At 44.2% G+C, this 12,500-nt stretch overlaps 2 non-coding genes across 2 annotated transcripts; both read left to right on the top strand.

The window, feature by feature from the left end:
* The first annotated feature begins 11,832 nt into the window (after positions 1 to 11,832).
* On the top strand, positions 11,833 to 11,951 carry LOC142961471 (5S ribosomal RNA). Its single transcript, XR_012956877.1, has one exon. It is a non-coding gene; the product is annotated as a 5S ribosomal RNA (ribosomal RNA).
* A 253-nt stretch (positions 11,952 to 12,204) lies between these two features.
* On the top strand, positions 12,205 to 12,323 carry LOC142961629 (5S ribosomal RNA). Its single transcript, XR_012957020.1, has one exon. It is a non-coding gene; the product is annotated as a 5S ribosomal RNA (ribosomal RNA).
* Positions 12,324 to 12,500: the final 177 nt, after the last annotated feature.

Raw genomic sequence — 12,500 nt, 5'->3', positions numbered from 1 at the left:
CCGTTCGCTACCATATTCTACAAAATTTAACACGGTGCTGGGCTCGGAGTATTTCCGGGTAATTCATGACAGGCAGACCAAAATATGTAGGCTCTGCATGCAGCCTGGGCATGTTCAAAGAGAATGCCCTGAGTTCACATGCTACACCTGCGGAGAGCAAGGGCATTTTTCTAGGGAGTGTTCCACACGAAAGACTAACAAATGCAAGGGATGTAAGCGGGCACCGGACAGCTGTGTGTGCCATGTGGAGGTGACAGAAGAGGAGATGGTGGGGACTGCGGAGGAGGTGGAGGAGGAGCAGGAGGAGGAGGAGGTGCAGAGCGACGACGGTACGTCGAGCACTGGCACCGTGGAGGAGGACGTGGACGAGGAGGAGGAGGAGGAGGAGGAGATGGAGGAGGAAGAGGATGATGAGGCTGCTGCGGGGACCTGTGTGAGCGAGCTGAACAAAGAGAGAACGGCGATGACTACGGCTGTAATGAGGCCGAAGCCTGCAGCCTGTATGGCAGAGACTACAGCGGTGAAAGCAGGTGCAGCTGTGGAGCCAGTGACAAGGGCAGGTGCAGCAGTGGAGCCAGTGACAGCGCCAGGTGCAGCTACGGCGCCAGCGAAAGAGGCAGGTGCAGTTGTGGAGCCAGTGACAAGGGCAGGTGCAGGGGTGGAGCCAGTGACAGCAGCAGGCGTGGTGGTGAAGCCACGGAGGACGACCGATGCAGGGAGGAGAACTGAAATAGTGGAGGTGCCGGAGACGGCGTCCAGCCAGATTGATCTGAGTGGGCCAAGGCTGGTGCCCAGCCAGCCAGAGCTAAAGGTGGGAGAGGCACGAGCCAGTGCCAGGCTGAAGGAGCAAGTCCAGACCAAGCCGGGCAAGGCCCGAGTGGGGAGACTGGTTGCGAGGAAACCGAAGGCGGTGCTATTGGAAGACGCAGAGGTAGAGCTGCGAAAGAGGGCTGAGGAAAAGGCGGCGATGGGGTCTTCCCTGGACAGCTTTGTTCCTCAAGACATTGGGAACTGCGGCTCCCCGCTGCTATTAAGTGACCCCTCGGACTCAGACATGGACATCGAGAAGGGCCAAAGGGTGAGGAAAAGGGATGGAGAGATTATAAAAGGGTCTGATAATCGGAATAAAGCACTGAAAAAATAACACCATGTTTTGTTTTGCTATGCTTTATGTGCCTTTACTGACAGCCCTCATGGCCTTTGACTCTCAGTCTTTTCTTTCTTTTAATGCCAATGGCTTAAAAGACCCAGGTAAAATGAGAGCAGTGTTTGATAGGAACAAACATGTGGACATAATTTGTCTTCAAGAAACTGGGTGGGACCTAAAGGCTGTCAGCCATGCTCAAAAACTGTGGAAAGGGGTGATTTACTCCCAGGAGGGTATTGGGCGAGCACGAGGGGTCGCAGTACTAATTAGCAGAAAACTTAGTACTAGTAGTAAATGTGTATATAGAGCTAGCAATGGCAAGTGTGTGATAGTGGATATATTAATAAATAGTGATATAATTAGACTGATTAATATACATGCGCCCAGTATTGAGGAGGAACGCAGAAACTTCTTCGGAAGTCTGAACAAGTGGATAAATAATAATACTATTATTCTAGGGGACTATAATATCACGCTTAGTAGTAGTGACAATTATAATGATAAATTTAGGTGTGACACGAGTAGAACTGCACTTAAAGATATCATGATAGAAAAAAACTTAATGGATGTATGGAGGGTAATTAACCCTAGGACAAGGGGTTATTCTAGAAGACAGGTTGTCCTGGGCAAGTTAAAACAAACCCGAATAGACCTGGGCCTGGTGGCTTCGGGTCTAGTTAAACGGGTTACTGACATGAAGTATGTGTTTAATGCATGGAGCGATCACGCGTACGTGGATTTAAAATTTGGTGACAGCACGGCTAAAAAAGGCAAGGGCACATGGTGCTATAATAACAGTTTGTTGGAGGACACAGCGTATAAGAATAAAGTAAAGAAATTACTAACCCAAAGTGCATATGACATGCCATATGTAGATAATAAAATAGAATACTGGGAGGAAATTAAATTAAGGAATAAAGAAAATAAGCATTAGTTATAGTAAGAATAAAAAATGGGAAGAGAAAAGAGAGGAGAGCATGTTAAATGATTTATTAAACAAGGAATTAGAGAAGATGGAGCTAGATACAAATTATAATAGTGAAAACTATGAATTATATAGGAATAAACTGACGGATATTGAGACCAAACGTTGCAAGGGCGCCGCGGTCAGGAGTAGGTCGCAGTTCCTGCTTGAAGGGGAAAAAAGCACGGGTTTTTTTCTGGGGCTGGAGAGGATAAAACAAGAGAAGCAATATATAAATCAACTGGTGAGCAGCGAGGACCTAGTATGCACTGAAAGCAAGGACCTTTTAAAAATAGTAAAAGACTACTATAGTGAGCTGTATAAAGGGCAAGGGCCTCTAAAGGAGCACATAGTAAAAATGACGAATCAGATAGGAACCCAAATAAGTGAAAATGATAAAAATTATTGTGACTTGCCTATCTCTAGGCAGGAGATAGAGGCAGTCATAAAAAGCCTTAAACACAATAAGAGCCCAGGTTCTGATGGCCTTACTGCCGAGGTGTATAACGGGTTTTCTGTTTTACTCTCTCCCATTTTGTTACATGTTTTTGATGAGATGGCGAGGCAAAATATCATGCCTGACAAGATATCGGAAGGGATTATCACATTAATATACAAGCAGAAAGGTACAAAAGATAGGCTGGAATATTACAGACCCATAAGCCTGTTAAATACAGATTACAAAATCATAGCAAAGGTGTTGGCTAATAGGATGAGAGAGGTAATTAAAACTATTGTCATTGACACTCAGACCTATAGCATTCCGGATAGGGATATAAGTGATAATATAATTGCAATAAAAAACCTAGTAGATAGTATGAATAGAGAGGGGGGGTGTTTATTAGGGATAGACTTAGAGAAAGCATTTGACAGGGTGGAACATGAGTTTATGTGGGAGGTATTAAATAAATATGGGTTTGGTGAAAAATACATAAATTGGGTGAAATTATTATATAAAAAGGCTAGAAGCCGCGTTAAGGTCAACGGTTTCTTGACTGATCCTGTGGAGCTGCAGAGGTCCATTAGGCAGGGTTGCCCCCTGTCTGCCATGCTATACAGCCTTGTGGCGGAGCCGTTGGCTTTAAGCATAATTAATGACAATGAAATAGCTGGGATTAAAACCGAGAGAGGGAATATGGTCAAAGTTATTCAATACGCGGATGATATAAATATCTTTTTAAATAACAGTACACATATAGAGAGGGTCATGGTGCATATAAATGACTATGAGATGGCCTCTGGGGCAAAAGTAAACAATTCTAAATCAGAAATAATGGTTTTCAAGGAGGCAGGGTTTGACACAAACAAATGGGGTTTTAAAGTAACTGACGAGGAGAGGAAAATCTTAGGAGTCTATGTAGGGAAAGATGGGGCTAAAGCTAGGGATAGAAACTGGAAGGAAATGATTAAAAAAACTCAAAACATATGTAATCTGTGGAAAGCGCGAGGGCTGAATATCAGAGGAAAGGTAATTGTATCTAATGCTCTAGTTTTGTCCAAAATTAACCATATTCTCGGGTCCTGTGAGCTGCCGGATTGGGCGCTAAATTCACTGAACAGTGTGATCTCCTCGTTTTTGTGGAAGGGGAGGGGAAATATGATTGCTCGCAGGACATTAATAGCTAAAAAAAGGGAGGGGGGTTTAGATCTGATTGACATTAGTGCCAAAAGAGATGCACTTAGGGTCAAATTAATAGGGCGTTTTCTGGATCACTCGAGGCTGCATCCTTGGAAAGATACCTTGGCGGGCTTCCTGGCAGAGTATGGTGAGAGGAGCAGTTACAATTTGTACGCTTTCTCTCCCAGAAATGTTACAGGGGGGTTGCCGGGGTTCTATCGCGAGGTGCTGGAGGCTTGGGACAAGTTTCTGCCCCACCTCAGACCTGACTTTGAATTTAAAGAGCAAGTGATGAAATTACCTTTCCTCAACTCGCCTTTCTTCTCCCATAAGGGCAGGCCCCTCATTTCCAAGGCTCTCCGCGAGGCGGGTTTGTCTACGCTGGGGGGAGTCTGTGGGGGGAGGTGGGGTTTAACTTTCGATAAAACCAAAACATTGATAGCACTGAGAAGGGCGGGAGGGCCTTTTAAGGGAAAGCAAATTACTGAACTGGGGATGAGTGTAAATGACTGTGTGGACGAGAATTGGAGGGCTCTGAAGCAATGTAGTAATCAAGTGCAGGGTGATGCTGTGAGCTTCTTCCTGTGTCAGGGTGAGAGGAATGTGCCAGTCACGCAAATAAAAACTAAAGTGATCTATGATACTCTAATTCAGAAGCTTACTAAAAAACCTGCGTCAGAGCCACACTGGGCTGCTTTGTTCCCTAACAAAGACATAAAATCAATTTGGAGTAACCTGCTTGTTCCTTCCATTCCTCATGCAGTTTTTGATACTGACTTTAAGCTTAGGCACAGGAGGTACTATACCAGTATCGTCCTGCATCAGCTCCACAAACTCAAGTTCCAAAGGTCATGTGCGGTCTGTGGGGTAGAGGATGAGGATTTTGACCATCTCATTTTTAAATGCTCCGCTCTAACTGATATACGGAATTATGTGCGCCAGCTTTTGGGTACGTATTGTGGTGCTAAGGTGCAAGAACTGAGTGAGTGGGACTGGGTTTGGCTTTTCGGCCTACCCAAGCAGGGTAAAGGGGGGACGGTGGTTCAGATGAACACACTTCTTGCTCTTGCCAGGCATGCAGTAGTCCTAAGGAGAAATTATGCTGTGTTTGAGCAAAAGCAAGTAAATGCAAAAGCACTATTTAAGAATCTTTTAAGAGCTCACCTGGGACTGCTGCATGTCTGTAGAGAAGAGTGGTTCTCTGAAATGTTTTTAAACAGAACGTCCCTGTGTAAGGTCGAGGAGGATGGGAGGCTCTGCTTCCTGTTCTGAGTTATCCTAATAGGAGGCCTAAGATAGTTTTGCTTGAGCCGCTATCAAAGAGCAGGTTATCTCTTTTAGGTTGTTTTTTTTTTCGTTTGTGTATTTTGTTTGTATATTTGGTTGCTTATTTATTTGTTTGGCCTTTATGTCTATGTCTGAGGTGGAGTTTTGGGGTTGTAATAATTTCTTTTTAGGGTTAGTCTCATGGATAAGGTTTTTTTTTGCCTTTGGGCTGCTTGGCTGGTTTCTCTTGCGGGTTGTTTTATTTTGCCTCGTTTTGCCTGTTTTGCTTAATATGGGTTTTTGTTGCTTGATGTATGCTCGTGAAGTGGCTAATCTAGCTGAGGATATATTTTGATATTACTTCCTGTTTATTGTAAATATATATATATATATATATTATTGATACAAAGAAAATTGTAAAAATTAACTTGTGACATTTTTGATAATAAAAGATAACAAAAAAAAAAAAAAAAAATCAGTGCTGATTTGAGACACCTGTGTGAGCTGAGCTGGTGGATCCTGAGAACAGGCACGCTTTTTCCTTCCTCTCCTTTCTTCTCTCTTCTTTGATTTACACATGCAAGCTTTTTTCTAAAAGTTTATTGGTTGGTTTAGTGTACAGTACCCCCGTCAGTTTTTACTGATTGGGGGGAAGTCTTTTGTTTCTCGCTTTTTTGCGACACATCCCCCGCAGTTCTTTTTTCCGAGAGGGGCGCTTTCTTTTTTTCTCTCAAAATGACGGACTTACAAGTGAACCAGACCTGGACCGATCTGACGACAACCCCTACGGAAAACCCCACCATCCAGACGGAGGTAGAAGCCAGAGAGAAGGAGCTAACTGCAGAAACCCGAGAGTGGACTGCTTTGCAGAACCTCACGGTAAATGTGGAGACGGAGGGCGGCGCATCGATGAGCGCAATGGAACTGATAAGTTATGTGCAGAAACTGTGCGGTGCGCTACTGGCGTGCCGGGTCATCAACCCGAAAAGATTCGAAGTAACAATGAGCCACATAAAAGGTAAAGAACGCCTGATGGAGGGTTTCAAAGTGGGGGACACGAGGGTACACGCGAAAGAGATATCAAATGATGAGCTGGTCGTCTCCTTTTTGCACTTACCTTATTATGTGAGTGACAGGAGCATCCTGGCAAAACTGCTGAGCTGGGGGGTAAAAGCTGTATCCCCGGTGAAGCGAAGAATGTGGCCTGGGTCCAAAGTAACTGACGGCACCCGCTTTGTGAGGGTGAAGTTTAACGACAAGGTCCAGTCCCTCCCGTATTCGACGAAGTTCTCGACAGCGCTGGGTTTTGAGTATTTTCGCGTATTGCATGATAAACAAACGAAGATCTGCAGGATTTGCATGCAGCCTGGACACATACAGAGAGAGTGCCCGCAGTTTTCCTGCCACACCTGCGGGGTTCAGGGGCACTATGCCAGAGAGTGCACAAACAATAAAAAAACTAAAAAATGCACGGATTGCAAGCTGGCACTGGATATTTGCAAGTGCCAGGAGGTGGATGAGGAGGAGGAGGAGGAGGTGGAAGACATGCAGAGCACTAACGAAACCTCGTACGATGAGTCCGGGGCAGAGGTGGAGTTGTGCAGTGATGACCAGGAGGAAGAAGCAGGAAACGATGAGGCGATACCGGCAACCGGTCAAGAGGGGCTGACCGGAGACAGTGAGGTGGTGCCAGTGGCGGCGGAAGCAGCAGCTGTGGTGCCTGATGCGGCAGCACGAGAGGTGGCGGTGCCAGACACGGCAGCAGCAGCAGCGGCGGAGCCAGGGACGGCAGCGCGAGCGGCAGTGGCATCAGAGGCTACAGCGGTGACAGCAGCGGCGGGGCCAGTGACCACACCCAGCCAGCCTGGCATAGGCGGTGACGTAATACGAGCCAGCGCGGGTCTGCAGGAGCAGAGCCCGGCCAAGCCGAGCAAGGTCCGGGTGTCGAGACTGGCTACGGGGAGAGGGAGAAGCGTGGTGACGAAGGGCCTGGAGGCCAAGGAGCAGCCAAGAGTCTTGCTGCAGTCGGAGATAGGGTCCTCCCTGGACTTTGCTGATGTCTCCAACTTGTCAGTTGACTGTTCCCCCCTGATGCTGCCGGACGTGTCTGACACAGAAATGGACGGAGAACAAGTGCAAACGGTGAGGAAAAGGAATTCTGATTTATTAAAGAAAGGAGGTAATAGGAAGAAAGTGCAAAAAAAATAATGGGAATATCTGTATTTGGGTTTTTGCATCTTTCCTTACTGTTTGCCCTCATGGCTCTGGACTCTTTTTCTATAACTTCATTTAATACGAATGGGTTCAAAAACATACTGAAGATCCAAGCTGTTTTAGAGAAATATAAGCATGCCGACTTTCTCTGCCTTCAGGAAACTGGGTGGGATCAGGATACTGTAAAGTGTGTACAAAAAATGTGGAGTGGAGAAGTTCAGGCTCAGGAGGGAGCTGGGAGAGCTAGGAGGGTAGCTCTTTTAATCAATAAGAATCACAGCAATAACAGCAAGGTAATTTATAAAGCCGATGATGGCAAATGCCTAATAATTGACTGTTTATTCAATAATGAAGTAATCAGACTTATAAACATCCACGCTCCAAACATAGAAGAAGATCGCAGGATCTTCTTCAAAAGCTTGGATAAATGGATTAACAATAAAACCATCCTACTGGGGGATTTTAACACCACTTTGAGCAATAGCGACAGCTCCCATGACAAATGCAAATGTGACACCAGCAGAACAGCTTTAAAAGATCTTATGACGAATAAAAACATGGTCGACGCATGGCGTGTGGTGAACCCTGGGTCGAGAGTCTATTCCAGAAGGCAGGTTGTGTTGGGTGTTTTAAAGCAGTCCCGTATCGACCTGGTCCTGGTGGCCTCTGGCCTAGTGAAAAAAGCCTCGGGTGTAAAGTACACCTTTAATACTTGGAGCGATCATGCATATGTTGACCTAAAGCTAGGTGATAATACGGGAAAAAGGGGAAAAAGCACTTGGTGCTTTAACAATAGCTTGTTAGAGGACAAAGAATATAAAGAAAAGATAACCAAATTTCTGACCCAATGTGCCTATGACGTTCCTTTTGTGGAAAATAAAATCACATTTTGGGATGAAATTAAATTAAGAATAAAAAAAGTCACTATAAAGTATAGTAGGGACAAAAATTGGGTCAAGAAGAGAGAGGAGAGTATATTAAATGAACTACTAAATAAAGAAATAGATAGAATGGAGCTAAACAACAGCCATAATAGCGAGAAGTACGAGCTTTATAGAGCTAAACTAGCAGGAATTGAGGCCCACCGTTGCAAGGGTGCTGCGGTCAGAAGTAGGTCTCTTTTCCTGCTAGAGGGGGAAAAAAGCACGGCTTTCTTTTTAGGACTGGAGAGAGCAACTCAGGAAAAGCAATTCATTGCAGAACTAAAAGATGACAATAATAAAACTTTTACGGAAAACAGTGACTTATTGAGGCTAGCTCATAGTTACTATAGCTGTCTGTACAAAGGGCAATGCCCAAAAGAACCTCACATACAGCAGCTAACAAATCAGGTTAAAATTCAGATCAGTGATAACGACAAAACATTTTGTGACTCACCTACCACAACCGGGGAGATAGAGGCAGCGATACAGGGGCTTAAAAAGAACAAAAGTCCTGGATCAGATGGCCTCACTGCGGACTTCTATTGCTGCTTTTCTGAGTTGCTCTCTCCAGTCCTGTTGAAAGTTCTGGAGGAAATGGAGGTACAAAATGATACCTCGAAGACAGTGACCGAAGGTATAATTACGTTGATTTATAAAAAAAAAGGTACAAAAGATGAACTTAAATTCTATAGACCAATTAGTCTCCTAAATACGGACTATAAAATATTTGCAAAAGTGCTCGCAAATAGACTGAGAGAGGTGATAAAAACTGTTGTTTCAGAGACCCAGTCCTACAGTATCCCTGATAGAGACATTAGCGATAACATCATCGCAGTGAGAGATATCGTCGATAAAATGTCTGAAGAGGGGGGGTGCATATTGGGCATAGACCTCGAAAAAGCCTTTGATAGAGTAGAACAGGTTTTTATGTGGGAGGTACTGAAGAGCTATGGGTTTGGCGCGGGTTTTATTAACCGGGTTAAGCTCCTCTACAAAAGAGCGGAGAGCAGAATAAAAGTAAATGGATTCCTCACGGAGCCTGTGGTGCTAGGGCGCTCCATCAGACAGGGGTGTCCCCTGTCGGCCTTACTCTACAGTCTGGTAGCAGAGCCCTTAGCTCTTAGCATCACGAGTGACAACAGCATTGAGGGTTTTAAAACTGAGGGTAACAAAATGGTTAAGGTCATACAATATGCGGACGATATTAATATATTTATTAAAAACACGTCCTACATTGAACAGGTAATGACCCATATCGCAAACTATGAAAGGGCGTCTGGGGCAAAAATAAACATAACAAAATCTGAGCTTATGATCTTTAACGGAGATAAGGTGGACGCCGCTAAATGGGGCTTTAAAATCACAGATGACGAAAGGAAAATACTTGGTATTTATATAGGTAAAGATAGCATTAAAGCTAGAGACCGGAACTGGCAAGAGCTTCTAATAAGAATACGTAATACCTGTAACCTGTGGAAGGCCCGAGGGCTGACCATAAGAGGGAAGGTAATCGTATCTAATGCTCTAATTCTGTCCAAAATGAATCACATTTTGGGGTCTTGCGAGCTGCCGAGTTGGGCGTTAAATTCTTTAAACAGCGTGATCTCTTCTTTCTTGTGGAAGGCGCAGGGCAATATGATCGCTCGTAAGACTTTAATCGCAAAAAAAAGGGAGGGGGGCTTAGACCTGATTGACATAAGTGCAAAAAGAGATGCACTTAGGGTTAAATTGATAGGCCGGTTTTTGGATTCGAAGAGGCAGCACCCATGGAAAGATACCTTGGCAGGTCTCCTGGCAAAGTATGGTGAGAGGAGCAGCTACAATTTGTACGCCTTCTCTCCCAGAAATGTCACAGGAGGCTTTCCGGGGTTCTACCGTGAAGTGCTGGGGGCTTGGGACAAATTTCTGCCCCACCTTAGACCTGACGTAGAATATAAAGAGCATGTGATTCGGTTGCCTTTCCTAAATTCGCCCTTCTTCTCCCACAAAGGCAGACCCCTAGCGTCTAAGGCCCTCCGTGAGGCAGGCCTGACAACGCTGGGGGGCGTCTGTGGGAGAGGGGGTGAATTTTTATTTTTTGATAAAAACAAAACACTTATGGGACTGAAGAGGGCGGGAGGGGCGTTCAAAACTAAACAAATAATGGACTTAGGGATGAGCATCACCCAAGGGGTGGAAAAAAGTTGGCGTACGCTGACTTCTCGTGGTATTCTGATGCAGGATGATGCTGTGAATTTCCTCCTGTGCCAAGGGGCGAAGTCCACTCCACTTCCTCAAATAAAGACTAAAGTTATTTATGATATTTTGATTCAAAAGCTGATTAAAAGACCCGCAGCAGAACTTAGATGGGCAGCCATATTCCCCACCAAAACTGTAACATCCATCTGGTGCAACCTGGCAATACCTTTTTTATCGCATACAGTATTTAACACGGACTTTAAACTGAGGCACAGGAGGTTCTACTCTAGCATCGTCCTGCATCAGATACACAAGCTGAAATTTCAGCGGCTTTGCCCAGTCTGTGGACTGGAGGATGAGGATTTCGAGCACCTCATACTGAGATGTGGTGCTCTTAGTGGTTTTAAAACATATGTCTGTCAGTTTTTAAAAACTGGCTGTGGTGCTACTGCGGCGCAACTGACAGAGTGGGACTGGGTGTGGCTCTTCGGCCTCCCCAGGCAGGGTAGAGGGGGCATTACGATGCAGGTGAACACGCTCCTCGCTTTCGCCAGGCATGCAGCAGTCCTAAGGAGGAATTATGCGTTGTTCGAAAATAAACAAGTGAATGTAAAAGAACTCTTCAAAAATCTTTTGAAGGCGCACTTGGGACTGCTGCACGCCTGTAGGGAGGAGGTGTTCACCGAGCTGTTCATTAGTAGAACAGCTTTGTGTAAGGTTGGGGAGGGTGGGGGTCTGGTTTTTAATTTCTGAGGGTTAGTATAGTGGGGTGTTTTTTGGGTTTTGTTGATTGGTTTGTGCGGGTTTAGGTGTGTTGTATGATTAAATAAACGTTTTGATTGTAAATATGTTTAAACTAATTTTGGGGTGTATTTGTGTTCATCTTTTGTCATTTGTTGTAAGTAAAAACAGCTATCTGTCAGTTAATTTATGGGGCGGTTTCATTTTATTGATTGGGTTTGCGGGTTTGGGTAAATGTCAAGTATCTGAAATCTAATTTAGAACTTTGTTTTGAGGGTTTATTTCTACCATTATTTGTTAAATAGCCAATGGCTGTTTTGAAAAAAAAAAGAAAAAGAAAAAAAAAAAGAAAAAAAAAGAGTTTGTGTTTGAATGTGTGCAAAAATTTAACATGTTGTATTTTTGATAATAAAAACAAGAGAAAAAAAAATTCGCGCCCGATCTCGTCCGATCTCGGAAGCTAAGCAGAGTCGGGCCTGGTTAGTACTTGGATGGGAGACCGCCTGGGAATACCGGGTGCTGTAAGTTTTTTCACTTCTCTCTCCAAAAGGCAGAGGACACTGCTGCTTTTTCACTTGAGAAATATGAGAAAAAGGCAAGATTGAAGAAGAGATGCATACAAAGATGTGGGTAACGGTAAAAAGGGAAAAGAGAATCAATCAATATATCAATATTTTCTTATTTTTGGAATGTTAATTAATGAACTGGTTTAGGTTCGTTAACGTTTTAAAATTGACCTACTGTTGTAGGTTTTAAAGAACTATGTGTTGGAGACAAACTTGCTTACGGCCATACCTCTCTGTTCGCGCCCGATCTCGTCCGATCTCGGAAGCTAAGCAGAGTCGGGCCTGGTTAGTACTTGGATGGGAGACCGCCTGGGAATACCGGGTGCTGTAAGTTTTTTCACTTCTCTCTCCAAAAGGCAGAGGACACTGCTGCTTTTTCACTTGAGAAATATGAGAAAAAGGCAAGATTGAAGAAGAGATGCATACAAAGATGTGGGTAACGGTAAAAAGGGAAAAGAGAATCAATCAATATATCAATATTTTCTTATTTTTGGAATGTTAATTAATGAACTGGTTTAGGTTCGTTAACGTTTTAAAATTGACCTACTGTTGTAGGTTTTAAAGAACTATGTGTTGGAGACAAACTTGCTTACGGCCATACCTCTCTGTTCGCGCCCGATTTCGTCCGATCTCGGAAGCTAAGCAGAGTCGGGCCTGGTTAGTACTTGGATGGGAGACCGCCTGGGAATACCAGGTGCTGTAAGTTTTTTCACTTCTCTCTCCAAAAGGCAGAGGACACTGCTGCTTTTTCACTTGAGAAATATGTGAGAAAAAGACAAGATTGAAGAAGAGATGCATACAAAGATGTGGGTAACGGTAAAAAGGGAAACAGAATCAATCAATATATCAATATTTTCTTATTATTGGAATGTTAATTAATGAA

This window comes from Anarhichas minor, unplaced genomic scaffold (genome assembly GCF_050575085.1).
Source record: "Anarhichas minor isolate MPS153535 unplaced genomic scaffold, ASM5057508v1 ptg000027l, whole genome shotgun sequence".
In the NCBI taxonomy this organism is placed as follows: Eukaryota; Metazoa; Chordata; class Actinopteri; order Perciformes; family Anarhichadidae; genus Anarhichas; species Anarhichas minor.
Note: the sequence above shows the minus strand (reverse complement) of the source record. Positions and strands in the feature narration are given on the sequence as shown.